Source organism: Hypanus sabinus, chromosome 3, assembly GCF_030144855.1.
Source record: "Hypanus sabinus isolate sHypSab1 chromosome 3, sHypSab1.hap1, whole genome shotgun sequence".
NCBI lineage: Eukaryota > Metazoa > Chordata > Chondrichthyes > Myliobatiformes > Dasyatidae > Hypanus > Hypanus sabinus.
In genome coordinates, this window is record NC_082708.1 from 85,832,503 (window position 1) to 85,849,297 (window position 16,795).

The following is a 16,795-nucleotide window of genomic DNA, read 5'->3' on the forward strand; positions in this document are numbered from 1 at the left end:
TCAGAATGGACTAGCTGGGCTGAATAGCCTGTTTCTGAGCTGCATGACCTCGGTATGTTTGTGAAGAGGCAGCTTTACTTTCAAGAGCACCTGGCAGATCCTTCAATTGAAATATTCCACCGGTTTGAAATACTACAAAAGGATGTAAGGTTGCAAATTTAAATTGTGTGACTTGCTGGATTCTAGATGATTTCTTTGTCCCCAGAGAGCATGGGAAATGAATAGGCAGCTGTTGAGGCAGATAGTACAGGAACTGTACCAGTTCTCCATAAGGCCAGAAACTGCATCATGCTGAAGTTAATTACCTTTATACAAAACACGTGCAATTTCCTGGGCTGATTTCAATCACTTAGAGGTTATGTGAATCACAGGAATTATTCCTGGATATAATTTGACATTTTGCACCTGTTAATAAAATACATGGCTGTGGGACTACAGTAAGGGCCAAGACACCCCAATAGTCCATTAAGAGTGGAGGAGGTCTGATGAACCAAGACGTCTTATACTCTCTGTTAGATTCACATATTTGTATGCATGTATCTTAGTATAAATATTAACTGGACACCAGCAGATTTCACTTCCTGATCTTTAAAGGTTAAACTGAGCTCCGGACATGCCTGTTGTGATAGTACTCCATACAAGAAATAATCCTTATATATTCCTTAAAATATTTACTTCTTGCTGCTGTGAAACATCTTTAAATTATCAGAATATTCTAGTGTAATTTTAAGCTTCATTTCATGGTGATCAGCAAGATTGGACACTTGTATGAGTGGTTCCAGAACAACAACTGTTAGCAAACTGAAGAGCTGATTGTTGGCATCAGGAAGAAGAAGGAGGGTGAACGTGTGCCAGATTACATTTAGGGGATTGCCAGCGGAGAGATTCAGCAGATTTAGATACCTGGGTATTAACAAAGAGGATGACCTGTCCTGGATCCCACACATAGTTGTGATTATAAAGAAGTACACCAGCATCTTTACTTACTTAAAGAGGTTGACTTATCACTGAACACTGTAACAAACGTTTACAGATAGTATCCCTTATTACAGTGCAATTATATTACACCAGTGCTTCATTGATTGTAATGTATCCTGATATGGTGAATGGCACTGTAGAAATGGAAATCTGTTTTACAGCCTTTCCTGAGTTATTTTGTAAACCTGTTCTACCAAATTGCTAGCTTTTTGTGTTGCCTTTATATGCCAGTTGTTTAAGAAAGGGGAAATTTGATTCCCATTGGAAGAGAAACCCATTATTCCACAAGACTCTTTCCTTATTGGGTCTTGTTTTCCAGCCATTGATATTTGGATCATTTCTGACATTGAGCAGATATCCACTGTCTCAGGTGAGAAGTAAATTTTAATATTATGGCCTAGTCAATTTTATAATAAAGCTGATTCTCACGAGAGTATTCCTTCCTTGTGATCACAATGATTATATTCTATGCAGCATTCTAAGGGGTTTCATCATGGTCTGGCATGCAAGTCAAATACACATCAGACTTCTGAATGGTCCATGAACCCATGAATACTACCTGGCTATTTTACTCTACAGGAGGCACCGCCTCAATAGTGCACTATCCATCATCAAAGATCCCCACTAACTGGATCATGCCACCTTCTCACAGACACCGGGTACAGAAGCCTGAAGTCCCACACCACAAAGTTCAAAAACAGCTATGTCTTTTTAATTATTCATTTTTTGAACCAACTGATGTAACCCTGATCCTGGAATCCCAGCAGAACCGTAGATCAAAGAGCTTGCTAGTTTGCTCCAGGAATGAGAGCCTCCAGGTCAGAGGGTCCCAACCTTTCCTACATCATTAGGCAAGGGAGCTGTGAACCCTAGGCTGGGAACCCTTCTCTAGAGTATGAAGTCGTATCAGAAGAAATTTCACGACCTAACCTCACCAAGTCGTTTATCATTTAGATTAATACACCCACACACATTTTAATTCCAGCCACATCATCCATTGAATATACTTCCTCCCACAGTGCCTTCCACACTCAGATTGCTAATCTACTTCTCTCATTTCAACACAGAAATGAAAGCTCCTGAAGACAATAATGAAGAGATTGAATGCATTCTCTATCGCCTCCATTTAGGCAAAAACTGTAAGGTGGAGAAGGGAAGCCACTTTCTCAAGTAAATGCTTACAAGTAACAAATTATTTCTAGTGAAGGCAATCACAATCAACTGATGGGCAGAAGGGCCACTGAAACCAAACCTCCTCAAGAATAATTGCTTTCTGCAATCTTCCAGGTAATCTCACTGACAGTGTTCCATGGTGTTAACTATATCCCTTTTGATTTGATCAACAGTAAACATTTTTTTTACCATCTGTGCTGCTGCTTCACTGAAAAGGTGTTTATGCCACATCTTGTAAGTGTGGCTATCTTCTGCTTTGTCTTTTCAAAATACCAGGGTAGGCCACCTGTTACCCTTTCTCGAGTGGGGGGGGGAATGAGGAGGGAGGAGACACTGACTGATTGCAGAGGGGATGTTGATAAGAATGATTACAGTGGTTTCTTGTGCCTAACATCCCATAACATAATTTCAAACGCTGGCATCATTGGGGCGATCTCGTTTATGTCTGGAGGCAATATTCCTGATAATTTTCTTTATAGCTGCATGTACTGCTCTGAGCAGGAATTTATATACAGCCTGAAAATCGTGTGGAACTTTAAATGTTGTTTTCGTAAGATGCACATCAAACAGGCACAAACCACAATTCACAACACAAGTAAACGATGTCAGGCAGTCAAAACAGCTGACAGGCACAATGACAAAAGTAAAATGTTTTGACTAAACGACATTGGCATTCAACGGGCCGGTAGTTTAATAACAATGTGTTACTGACTTCCATTTTGTGTTTATTGTTACAACTTGTAACAATGTTGTAGCTAGAAACACTGACAATGTAAATATGTTGAAACTCTAAAATGTTTCAAAGGTTGTGATACATTCATTATTTAGAAAGTGTATGGATTATATTAATTAAAGTAATTAATTCCTGGGTATTTCAAAATTATATTAACATTATATAAAAGGAATTCCAGCTGCTTAGCAACAAAGGCTATGTGCGTGGGAGCACTTTGGTTACTGTGCAGCCACGTACCTGCTCAGCTCAGCGGAGACAGTGCTTGGAGGGATGTATGTCAGGGAAGAGCCTGACTGCCAACATGCTGTAATCTGGTGGTGGTTGAAGGGAATCGGGTGTGAAATTTGACTGGAGGAGGAGAGTTCATGCGTACATGGGACTCAGGTGTGGACCAGAACACGGATGTCATGTTGAAAAGGCTGATGTGGATGTACAACAAGGTGTGATTCCAAAATCAAAGATACAGGAAGTTAAAAGTAAAAACAGAAAATGGGAAATAGGCATCAGCCCCAATAATAACAGAAACAGAGTTAGCATTGCAGATCAAAGATTGTTTATAAAAATTGGAAAATAGGGATAAAAAGGGGAGCTTTAAGTTGCAAAAATGGATAGGGCAGGCAAATTTGTCTGTTTAGGTAAGGCCAGGATTGCCATGAGGGTAATTTACAAAGGTTGTCCAGCCAAATATGTTACAGGGGCAGATAATCCAGAGGAAGCTGCACAATGTGCTGTGGCACATGCCCAGGAGATTGGGCCACCCTAACAAAGAGCTGAGCGAATATCAGAAATGACTGCCTTACAGCTCAAATAGCCAGTTCTGAAGCAGAGAGAAAAAAAATCAAGTTATCTGAAGTAGGAAAATTCACAACTGTGTGTTAATGGCCCAGAGCAGTGGAAGAGGCTTCAGACAGATAAGAGTGGGAGAGGATGCAGAGTTAAAGTGGCAGGCAACAGAAAGCTAAATGTCGTTCCTGCAGACGGAACTCTGATGATGACAAACCATCAGGCCATTCCATTTGTTCACTATTGTTCATTCTTCCTTCCCAACAACTACTCCCCAGATTATGGCACCTTTCCATGTAAGCACAAGTGATGAAAGACTTGTCATTTCTCCTGTACCCTTCCCACTGTTTAGGGACTTGAACAGTCTTCTATTCAGTGATTGACTTACATTCATTTCTCACCTAGTGTACTACAATGTGCCTGCTCTACATTGGAGAAACTACAGGTTGACGGTGTGACAGCTTCTGATATTCCGTGTTATGTAGTGCCCATGTCGCAGAGTGAATGTGCCAGTAGGCTGCACGTAGTGCACTTTCTTCTTTGCCGAGAGCTTGATAAGGTCAAAGCCCTCAATGTAAAATAGGACTCAAAGTTCTTTTCACAGTCAGCTCTTCACTTGTTATATAAAAATGCAAATCAGGAGCAGCGGCTGATTCACTTTTCCCCACGGGTGAGGGAAAGAGGATGATTATTCTCTAAACAATTTTGCTTTCATGGGAGTGGATATGCTTTAAAATTCTGCTGTTTTTGCTGCTCCCTGCTCTCACTAAAGACTGCTAACCACAATATCTTCTTCGCATCATTCTCCTGTCTCTGACGTGTTTATTATTGTGTCTGACTTTAAGTCGTCCTCAACCCACTCACCGGGTCACTACACGGGGGAATCCCATTTGTCTTTTGTCCCCAAATACAATGACTATATGTCTGATACAGGTTTGTTAATGTCACTATTTAATCTCAAAAATGTAAAGCTGAGAAAGAAGCTTCTTTCACACGTTTGTTCTCCACTTCCTCTTTTGTAACGACTATTGATCCTCTATAAGCTGATGTTAGCCTGAGCTTGTTACAAGCTATCACATCCTTCCTCTCAACAAACACAATAGCAATGGCAAGGAAAAAAATACACAAGACAATAAATCATTAGTTGTCTAGCAACATCTCGCAGTTCATCGAGATGATGAATTGAAGTCTGTTTGGATACAAAGCAAGGGCACAGCAGCAGCAACAAATACAGGAGCGCTTGGGAATGGGCGTGTGAAAGGTGAATGTGAAAAAATGCAATCTGGTCTATTGGATTCAGCTACCAGGAGAGAAGGATATAAATGGTATCAACTGCAGAAGAACAATGAAGTAATATAGAACAGGATTAGGAGAAGCCTTATTTTTATCCACTTCAAATTCTATTTTGGAAACACACGTCATCTCTTCCTCTAACCCAACCCACATCATCCTTATAAAAATAAACTCTAAAAATTAGTTTAATCTGAACTGGAGTAAGGCCATGAATACAGGCCTCAGAAACCTAACTTTTCTTACACATTCACAGCAGAAACAAAAGCATAAACAAACTCACATTTACTTTGTGGTTGCCATAGTTTCAAGGTTTTCTTAAAGTCCAACGATGCAAGGAAGAGTACATTTAATTGTTGGTTTTACATTAATGTTCCATTATGTATTAAATGTTATTAACAACTGTAATTCTGTTTGGAAAAGAAGCACAATGCAGATTTGTGGGAGATCACTGGAAGGAGCTTACAGAAATGTGGGCATTTGCTTAGCTACTGTAATTGCCACCACATTGTGGATTCCAAGACTTTCCGACTACTCTTCACAAATATATTTTTCTGGATTGTGTTCTGACTGATTAGTAGAAGAGAAGTTGCACTAATTCTACAGCATTAGGTTTAGCTTTTCGCAGAGACTGTGCTAGCTTAGACCTGGTGCAGGAATGACATCTGAATAGTAAGAGGAGGCAGAAAAACAAAATGATGTTTAGAAATCCACTCCTCTTTTCCCTGAGCATATCAAATGCCATTTCCACCTATGACACGTGATTACTGCTGCTCTCTTCTTGATCTTCTCTTCTCCCAATTGCATGCACCTCAGTAGATCTCCACTGACAACAGGTACTGGACCTGTATCCTGCTGATAAATGTCCAAGCTCATATCCTCCCTCATCCACTTTGGCACATACTCAGTAGGATTTGTAGATTATACCTTTAGTCTAAACTGGATGAAGAGTATTGGCTGAATCACCTTGGAGCACGAAGTTGTGCAGTGGCTAGTTGGTGCAGCTAAAGCTTTGTGCTTTGGCCGTGGGTAAACTTTGATGGAGTAGGATGGTGAACAAAATGGTTGCGCTTTAGGGCACACTATAATTCCTAGGCAAGGTTAAAATGTTGTTTATATTAATTGAAGTGAGCTAAATTATGTTAATTGTTCAATTGTGTTCTTAAGTTTATCACATTTAAATACTGATATTTGTTAAAAATCTAATATATGCATTTTTAGTCAGGTAAATGGGGAGGAGGGCAGTACATTAGTTGCCTGGTGTCATTTATTTTGTAAGTGGGGTGTTTTCTAGCTTCATGTTTCCAAGTAAAACACTTTTGCATGTGAGGCCCTGCCACTGAGGATCTAACTGTCTTGGTAAATGACGAGTGAAAATTTACGTCAGTTGATACTTTCCACATTGACAGTGGTGGACATGGGCAGCCCGCTGCTGGCAGGAAATTTTGGGCAAAATAATCGATGTGGTTGCATCAGTAGCTTTAATCATTGAGACAAGAATTAATTAGAGTGTGTCATTCAGGATGATAAAAAACTTACTGCTTACAAGTAGTCCTGAAGATGTCAGATAAATCCCACTGTAGCAATTTGAGATTTGCATTTAAAATGCTGAAATTTTATTTTTAAAAAGTATCTGAAAATGTTCCCAAGAAGTTTATATTTTTTATATTTTTTGTAAGCCCACAATTGGTTCACTAATGCTTTGTCAGGGAAGGACAAGGCCAATTGGCCTTACAGCTTGTTTTGTCAAGCCTGCTGATTGACAAATAGGAATGGTGTCACTGAAGAGCAACTGACATCTCCGTCCCATCCTATTAACTTGACCTTACACTTTTCAACAGCTTCACATGGAGATTTTGCTTACAAGACAAAATTCTTTATAATTGAACTGCACAGAAGTGCACAAGGGCAGAAATCAATGTACTCTGACTGTTAGATTCTCTTGCAGAGCTCATGTTCGAATCATTAGCGTGGCACATGAGGAGAATTTTGTGAGTGAAAAGTTCAATGTAAATTTATTATCAAGCTACATATACATCATAAGACCATAAGACCATATGACATAGGAGCAGAATTAGGCCATCTGGCCCATTGAGTCTGCTCCACCATTCAATCATTGCAGATCCTTTTTTTTTCTCCTCCTCAACCCCTGTTCCCGGCCTTCGCCCTGTAACCTTTGATGCCATGTCCAATCAAGAACCTATCAATCTCTGCCTTTGATACACCCAACGATCTGGCCTCCGCAGCTGCGTGTGGCAACAAATTCATCACCCTTTGGCTAAAGAACTTTCTCCTCATCACTGTTTTGAAAGGGCACCCCTCTATCTGGAGGCCGTGCCCTCTTGTCCTAAACCCTCCCACCATGGGAAACATCCTTTCCACATCTACTCTGTCTAGGCCTTTCAACATTCAAAAGGTTTCAATGAAATCCCCTCATCCTTCTGAATTCCAATGAGTACAGGCCCAGAATCATAAAATGTTCCTCATATGATAACCCTTTCTTTCCTGGAATCATCCTTATGAACCTCCCCTGCACCTTCTCCAATGCCAGCTCATCTTTTCTAAGATGAGTGGCCCAAAACTGTTCACAATTGTCAAAGTGGGGCCTCACCAGTGCCTTATAAAGCCTCATACTTGCTTTTGTATTCTAGATCTCCTTGAAATGAATGCTAACATTTGCTTTCCCCATCACCAACTCAACCTGCAAGGTATCCTTCAGGGTGTTCTGCACAAGGACTCCCAAGTTCCTCTGCATCTCAGATTCCTGGATTTTCTCCCTGTTTAGAAAATAGTCCACTCATTTATTTCTACTACGAAAGTGCATGACCATGCATTTTCCAAGATTGTATTTGCCACTTTCTTCTGCATTCTACCTGTTCCATCAACGCTACCTGCTCCTCCACCAATCTTTGTATCATCTGCAAACTTGGCAACAAAGCCATCTATTCCATCATCTAAATAATTGGTATACAGCATAAAAAGAAGTGTTCCCAACACTGACCCTGTGGAACATCACTGGTCATTGGCAGCCAACTAGAAAAGGATTGTTTTATTCCTGCTCACTGCCTCCTACCAATCAGCCAATGCTCTAACCATGTTAGTAACTTCCATGTAATACCACGGACTCTTAACTTGGTAAGCAGCCTCATGTTGGCACCTTGTGAAAGGCTTTCTGAAAGTCCAAATATACAACATCCACTGCATTCCCTTTATATATATTACTTGTAATCTCCTCAGAGAATTCCAATAGGTTCGTCTGGCAAGATTTTCCCTGAAGGAAACCATGCTGACTTTGTACGATCTTGTCCTGTGTCACCAAGTACACCATCACCTCATCCTTAACAATTCACTCCAACATCTTCCCAACCACTGACGGTCAGGCTAACTAGTCCATAATTTCCTTTCTGATGCCTTCCTCCTTTCTTAAAGAGTGAAGTGACACTTGCAATTTTTCAGTCCTCTGGCACCACGCCAGAGTCCAAAGATTTCTGAAAGATCATTTCTAAAGCCACGTCAATCTCTAACGCTACCTTTTTAAAAACTCTAGGTGCAGTTCATCAGGTCTGGGAGACTTTTCTACCTTTAGGTCTTTCAACTTTTTGAGCACTTTCTCTCTTATAACAGTAACTGCACCCACTTATTTTCCTTCACACATTACAACACCAGGCATACTGCTAGTGTCTTCCACAGTGAAGACTGATGCATCAACCATTTCATCAACCATTTCCTTGTCCCCTGTTACTATTTCTCCTGCCTCATTTTCTAGTGGTCCTATATTCACTCTCATTTCTCTTTTATTTTTAACATACTTGAAAAAAATTTTACTCTTCACTTTGTATTATTTGCAAACTTGCTTTCATATTTCATCTTTTCCCTTCTAATAATTTTTTTAGTTGCTAAAAACTTTAGTTTTTAGTTTTAAAAACTTCCCACTAATTTTTGCTTTGTTATATGCCCTTTCTTTTGCTTTTACAATAGCTTTGACTTCCCTTGTCAGCCATGGTTGTACTATTTCATCATTTGAATATTTCTTCAGTTTTGGAATGCATATCTCCTGCACCATCCCCATTTTTCCCAGAAACACATGCCATTGCTGCTCTGCTGACATCCCTGCCAGCAGCTCCTTCCAATTTACTTTGGCCAACTCCTCTCTCATAATTTCCTTTACTCCACTGAAATACTGCTACATCAGACTTTACTTTCACCCTATCAAGTTTCAAGTTGAACACAATCATATTGTGATCACTTGTTCTGAAGGGTTCTTTTACTTTAAGCTTCTTTATCACCTCTAGTTCATTTCATAACACCCAATCCAGTACAGCTGATCCCCTAATAGGCTCAATAACAATCTGCTCTAAAATTCCATCTCTTAGGATTTCAACAAGCTCACTCTCTTGAGAACCATTACCAACCTAATTTTCCCATTCGACTTGCATGTTGAAATCTCCTAAGACATCAATAACATTGCCCTTTTGACTCACATTTTCTATTTCCTGTTGTAACCTGTGGTCCACCTCCCAGCCACTGTTGGGAAGCCTGTATATAACTGCCATCAACGTCCTTTTACCTTTACAGTATCTTAGCTCAACCCACAAGGATTCAAAATCTTTCTACTGATTTGATGCCATTCTTTACCAGTAAAGACATGCCATCCCCTCTGCCTACATTCCTATCCCTCTGATAAAACATGTAACCTTGGAGTTCAGCTTCCAACTACAACCATCCTTCAGCCATGATTCAGTGATGGCCACAACATCATACCTGGCAATCTGTAATATTACAAGAAGATCATCCACCTTATTTGCACATTGAGATACAACACCTTGAGTACCGTATTTGCTATCCTTTCTGACTCTGCATCCCTAATGATTTAATAGTCAGCCTGTTGGCTACAACTAAGTCCCATCACCTGCCTGCCCTTCCTGACAATCTGACTGCACACTATCTTCACTTTTTTACCTTCTGTCCTATCCTAGGTCCTTTCACTCTGGTTCCCACCCACTTGCCAAATTAGTTTAAGCCCTCCTCTAACAAACTTGCCCACTAGAATATTGGTCCCCCTCAAGTTCAGGTGCGAACCGTCACTTTTGAACAGGTCATACCTCCCCCAGAAGAGATCTCAATGATCCAAGAACCTCAAGCTCTGCTCCCTGTTAGGGGGTACTATGTCACCATATATTACCCTGAAATTCATTTTCTTTCAGGCATTCACAGTAAGTAGCAAGGAACACAATAGAATCAATGAAAAACCACACACGGCAGAGACGGACCAACTGCAAATACAAAAGAAAATAACAATAATACTTATGGATAAATGCAGAACATAAAACATAAAGGTACAAAAAAGCAAAAAGAATACAAAACTGAGCAGCTGGCTATAATACAACCAATGGGCGAAGATGAAACATGTAGGTATTTGGGATATCATAGTGTGAAAAAGGAAAAGTCTTTTGACAGAATTTACTTCAGGGCTTAAAAAAATCTGCCAAACTATGCTCAACAGTAAAAATATAACAAAAGCTGTAAGTACTTAGTTTGTACCCATACTAATGTATTCTTTTGTCATAATACCTTGGTCCAAAACTGATCTAGAAAATTTACCAAGAAAAATAAGAACCAAAATGTCAAATTTTAGAAAACAATATGTACTCTCAAATGCAGTTAGATTAACACTACCTAGGACAGGAGTGAGAAAAGGAATAAAAGACATTAAAAATTAACATACTGCTCAGATAAACTTTTAAGGCTATGCTTTTGTCAATGAAAACAAGTTTCTGCACTTTACGTAAGCGTATGCAGTTCTGATAAGAAGTACATACCACTATGCACAACCCAGAAAAATGAAGACATTATCACTATTGAAGAAAAAGTTAACCAATGGAAGATCATGACCCTCCATGGAAGACATCCCCATGATTAGTAGACTAGATGTCAACAACAAAGCATTGAATGCCTGGCTCAGAGTTGGAGACTTCTTCGCAGAAAGAAGTGGCAATGCAGGACCAGGTGGGTACCACAAAAAATTATCACAAATACATAATAAACCAGATAATTCCAGGCAATAAATGTAGAAAATACCATGAAAAACCAGAAACAATCCAACACATTACAGGATCCTGCAGCAGTTTAACTCAATCTGATTACTTACACAGGCACAATCAAGTGGTAAACATCATTCACTAAAATCTTGCTTTAAAATACAAACACTAAAAGAAAACACAAGTTACTATAAATATAACCCATCCAGTTTTAGAGTCAGAATTTCATACGACCAATCCATTAGTACAGTTAGAATAAGCCATTATAACTGTCCAGATAGAAAAATACATACAGTTTGTGATGACTTGTCTGCAGAATTTAGAACAGTCTTAAACCTGTAGATGAATCATCTGCAGAGAGTGAAGTGCAAAAGTGCTGCTAGTTCATTTAAAGCGGAATGGCTTAGTGAAACAGTAGAAACTGCTACATCGAAAGCTCATGAGGTCAGAAATGTGCAGTTACAAGAAATATTTATGTACAATGCAGAAACTATTGTGTGTGTATTGTCACAATGCAAATGTTGCCAGAGAATTTGCATGTGGGAAGAAATGGAGTGATCTTTGGAAACTTAACTTTTTAAAACATCATTAAGCAAGCAAATCACAAATGGAGAGTGTGCAAAAGCTCTGGAGAGAAAGTTCTTCATTACTCGCTACAGCACTGATATGTATGTTTTGTGAGAGGGCAGATGAATGAGAGTGAAAACGATCAAACTCAGAGGAGATCAAAATTCTTATTGTCAGTGTTTGGCTAGCTGTTAAAATGAATACCTCTACATATAAAATTCAGTGCGCACATGTTATTATCACTGGGCAAAAAAATCGCAGAGCACAAGATTTTTACAAATTACAAATTAAAGGGAACATTGTTCAGCACTTCACACGATGGCAACAGTGAGAAGGGAGCCTGGCCTGGGTGGTGGTGGGTGGGGAGGGGCAGATGGATGCTGCTTTGTGGGCTCAGCAGTTGGACCTATGTGATATCCTCACTTCTGCAGCTTTGATACTTTTTCTGATTAGCAAGGCCACTCCGCACCTCTTTTACCTCCCTCTCTGCCCATCTTAAAACTTCTAAACCTGCAACATCTGGCAGCCATTCCTGCTTGCGTGACAGCCGTTTCTCTAGAATAGCCACAGTATCATAGTTCCACATACCGATCCATGCTCCAAGTTCATTACCCTTGTTTCTGCTACTACGTATTAAAATAGATACATTTCAATCCATCCACCTGGCTGCTATACACTGCTTATCCTTCCTTACAATCTCTCTACATATTGTATCTTCCTTTACACCAACTGCTCCATCCCCTGACATTTAGGAGGATGTTCATCTCTCTGCCAACCTCGTTCAAAATCCTTCCCAACAACTCTAGAAAACCTACCTGCAAAGCTATTTGCTCCCCATAAATTCAGGTGTATCCTGTCCTTTTTGTACAAGTCATACCTTCCCCAGAAGAGATCCTAATGATTCACAAATCTGAAAACCTGTTCCCTGCACTAATTCTTCAGCCATGCATTCATCTACCATATCGTCCTATTCTTACACTCTGTGGTGAGCGGTACAGGCAGCAAATCTCAAGATTACTACCCTTGAAGTCCTGCTTTTTCAGCTTCCTATCTGGCTCTCTATATTTGCTCTTCCAGACTTCAACATTTTTCCTTCCTATGTCATTGGTGCCAATATGTATCATGACTTCTGGCTGCTCACCCTCCCATTTAGAATCGTTTGGACCCAATCTTAAATGTCCCTGACCCTGGCACCTGGGAGAATATAACATCCAGGGGTCTCTTTCACATCCACATAATCACCTGTCTATGCCCCAAATATTATATCCCTTATCATCATCATCTCTCTTCTCTATTCCCCCCTTCATTCCAAGCCACAGAGCCAGACTCAGTGTCAGAGACCTGGTTGCTGTACATTTCCCCTGGAAGGTCATAACCCCGCAGCAGTATCCAAAATGATATACTTGTTATTGAAGAGAATGGCCTAAGGCATATTCCCTTCCCTTTTCCTGGCAACCACCGAGATATCTGCCTCATGCACTTTGTGTGTAACTGTCTTCCTGTAGCCCCTATTTATGAACTCCTCATTCTCCCCATTGATCTGTAGGTCCAGTTCCCTCATACAGTGTGAAAGGAACCACATCTCGCTGCACTTTTCACAGATGTAGCCATCAGGGTCATGGGAGGTCTCCCGGGGTGAGCACCTCATGGAAGGGGAGCACCACTGGCCTGGGATACATTCCCTGGACTCTCAATCTGCAATAATAAAGAAAGGAAGAGGATCTTGACAGAAATCTCAACCTAGTTTCCACCTCAAAACTTCAATACTTTCATCACAGATTGCAGCATTTCAAGAAGGACAGTCACCATTACCAATAAATACTGGGTTTGCTGGCAATGCCCACTGAATGAAGATTAAATGGAAGGATCTCTTTTTAATGTAGAATATTAATTTAAATCATTAGCTACTCACTTAGGAGTTATTGCATGAAATTGTTGTCAGTTTGAAAGCACTGAAGGAGGCAATTAAACTTTAATACAAAGGCATCCACAACTTGGTTGCTGCAGGTATTGTACTCAGTTTCATAATCTGCATGCCTGAAGATGATCAGGGAATTTTAAAGAGAGTAATTATTGCTGATTTATAAATTGTATCAGGAATTTATGTCTACAACAGTACTTACAACAGTACTACAACACAACCTGGGGATGCGCTTGGATGATAGATTTGCATGGAACATTGGTTGTGTACAAGAAGGGCCAGAATCGCCTCAACTTCCTGAGGAGTCTGAGGTCCTTTGGAGAATGCAGCCCTCTCCTTCACATGTACTACCAGTCTGTTGTCACCACTACAGTCTTCCATGCGCTGGTGTGCTAGGGCAATGATATCAACATGGTGATACCAACAAGCTCAATAAACTGATTAGAAAGGCTGGCTCTGTTTTAAGAGTCAAACTGGACACACTGGAGGCTGTGGTAGAACAAAGGACCCTAAGGAAAATCCCAGCAATTCGGGACAATGTTTCTCACCCTCTGCATGCCAAACAGAGGAACACTTCTTGTAACAGACTAAGACAACTGTGCTGCCCCAAACAGTGTTATATGCGGTCATTTTTACCCTCGGTCATTAGGCTCTATAATGAGTCAACCAATAGCCGGGGAAGTGATGACCCCCTCCTGTTAGACTGTTATTGCTCTTTGTTTACCAGAGCTCTTTTTACCTCCGTTTACTAGACCCTGCTATGATGGACACTCTCTGCAATACTGCCATCAGCCTTTACCTGCATGGTGTGAATGTGTACCCATTACTGTATAATATTATGGTAATTCTTGCACTACCATCTTCTACATCCACAGTAGACTGGATAATTTTGAAAATGCCAGTTTCGCGGAAAAACGATAGGCGTCCATACTATGCATTTTTGAAAATATCTCTATCCACACTGAAACGGAGATTTCGGCAAATCTCCTCCTCCTGCGCATGCAAAGGACACGTCTACCGAAAACAAGCGACATGTTTGGTGTCAAATCTCGCCGTTGAAGTGCACGTTCATGTAGTTACAGACTAGAAAAACTTAAAATGACAGACAGCTATTGGGTCTCGCGCAGGAGAACTTAAAACTAAAAAAAAACAAATACTGGAGTGTACGGAGGCAACCGCCAGGGAGTTCATGGACAGATTGACCCAGCTGACGACGAACATTGAAAAACTGACTAACTCTGTTGCATTAATAAAGCACCTTGTTAAATGTATAAAACATGCCTGCATCAGTGTTATCTTGTATTTCCACACAATGTTACATTAGGCTGTTGCACATCTGTTGTCAGAGAAGTACTTGCATAAATAGGTAAACCACCTTCATACGAGCAAGGACAGAAAACAGGGCAAAGTGAGTACAGTATACTTATTTATTCAGTAAGTTATGGGTCAAAGTATTTGGTGAGTACATTTCTAACTCTTCTGGCTTCAGTCTCTTTGCCGTCTGTTCTGAAATTGTTAGGTTGTGTTGAAGAAAACAATGAAATAGCGCGCTGCCGTCTGACAGTGTTTTCAGAAGTCTCCGGTTACCCCGTCCACACTGATCTGCCCGAGCAGCGTTTTCAAAAATATCCACCTTGGAAAGCATTTTTGAAAAGCTCCGTTTTCAGGAGACGAAAATACCATTTTAGTGTGGATAGAGGGTAAAAAAGAAGAGAAAAAGCTTCAGTTACGGATTTATCCAGCGTAGTGTGGATGTAGCCTCAGTGTAAACTTGTAAATCTTGTACATTCTATTTTTAAGGTAACTTAATCTTTCATTTTTTCTTACATTTCTTCTAATATTTGTGTATCTGTGCACTTGTAATGTTACTATGACAGTGTAAATTATTTTGGGATTAATAAAGTATCTATCTATCTTTCTTAAATAGAGGTGAAGGATGCCTTGCAGAAACTCATCAATGATAACAGCCATACCACCTCCTCCCCATCACTGTTGTCTCTGAAAACAACAACAGCAGGAAAGCCTTGTGAGTATTATAACCCCTAAGCTGTCCACCATAAATGTGCCCTTCTTGATTTGGGTGCGACATCATGTTTGATTTTTCCTGGATTAAAATACAATTTGTGCAATGTGTGGACATCATTAATGCAATTTACAGTGATTCAAAAAAAAAGCCAAACATTACCTTCTTAAAGCAACTAGAGTTGACCAAAAAATGTAACTGTGCCCAGCTCCTGAAAATAATTTTAATAGATTCCAAATCTAAGTCAAAGCCTCTATTGTTCTACTGTAGTCTGTGGGCACTTTAACTGTGCCTCTATATATAATATATCACAGATTCAAAACAGTTATGAGCTGACAGTTGGTACAGCGGACAACTCAAGTCACTTACAGCTCAAATGTTGAACATACAAAATAAGTTTCTATCTATAGTTGGAATAGGTGTATAAGATGAAATATTCGGTTACAGGCTTACTGAGTACTGATTTATTTTTAGACGTCATCACTTTACTTGTGCCTGAAAGAGACAGAAAATGGTTGCAGTCCAGGAAATTTATTTTATTTAACAAATGTATCTGAACAGTAATTCATGAATCATTCATGATTTGTACTTGAAGGATGACATAAATGCCCAAGGGTTCAGTCTGCTTTATTCAACTGCTAATGCTGTGAATAAAGTATTGCACTCCCAGCAGATGTAAGGCTCATCATAACTCATCAGCTAATGTTCGTCTTCATAGCTTACAGAAGAAAACTTTATTGATCTTTTCTTCTACATCTGAAGAATAATTAACTCCTACTAAAAATATATTTGTATTTCATGCAAAAAAACTGGACAATTAGATGATTTTAACTGTAAAATTTTGGAGTTTGCTCTATTTCCACCACCTCAATCTTCCTGCATCTTTCTTAAATCTGTTTACAATCAGAGTGGTGTACAACACATCCCACCTGTAAAGGGTAAGTAGCTCAGGGGGTAGGTGAGTGGTGCAATTGGTAGAGATGCTGTCTCACATCTCCAGTGAAGTGAGTTCAACCCTGACCCCCCAGTGCAGTCAGTGTGAATTTGGATGCTCTCTTTGTGACCACGTAGTAGATTTGTTTTCTTCCCACATTCCAATGGGCAACTGAAAATTAGCTCCAGTGTGAAATGAGTGGCAGGATCCAAGAGAAGTGAATGAGAGAGAAGGGGAAATAAACTCAGTGGTACCCACCACACCTAATAAAGCAGCCAGTGAGTGTAGGTTTGTTCTCTTCTCCCGTTGTAGCCGATCCACTTACAGGTTCGAAGTGTTGTATGTTCAGAGATGC

At 40.0% G+C, this 16,795-nt stretch overlaps 1 long non-coding RNA gene across 1 annotated transcript in view; it reads left to right on the top strand.

Moving 5' to 3' along the window:
- The window catches only part of LOC132391492 (uncharacterized), a 267,485-nt gene that overhangs the window by 41,470 nt on the left and 209,220 nt on the right, over window positions 1–16,795 (top strand). The window contains exons 2-3 of the long non-coding RNA XR_009511246.1: window positions 2,046–2,265; window positions 15,411–15,509. This is a non-coding gene — a long non-coding RNA (uncharacterized LOC132391492). The remainder of the gene's footprint in view (window positions 1–2,045; window positions 2,266–15,410; window positions 15,510–16,795) is intronic.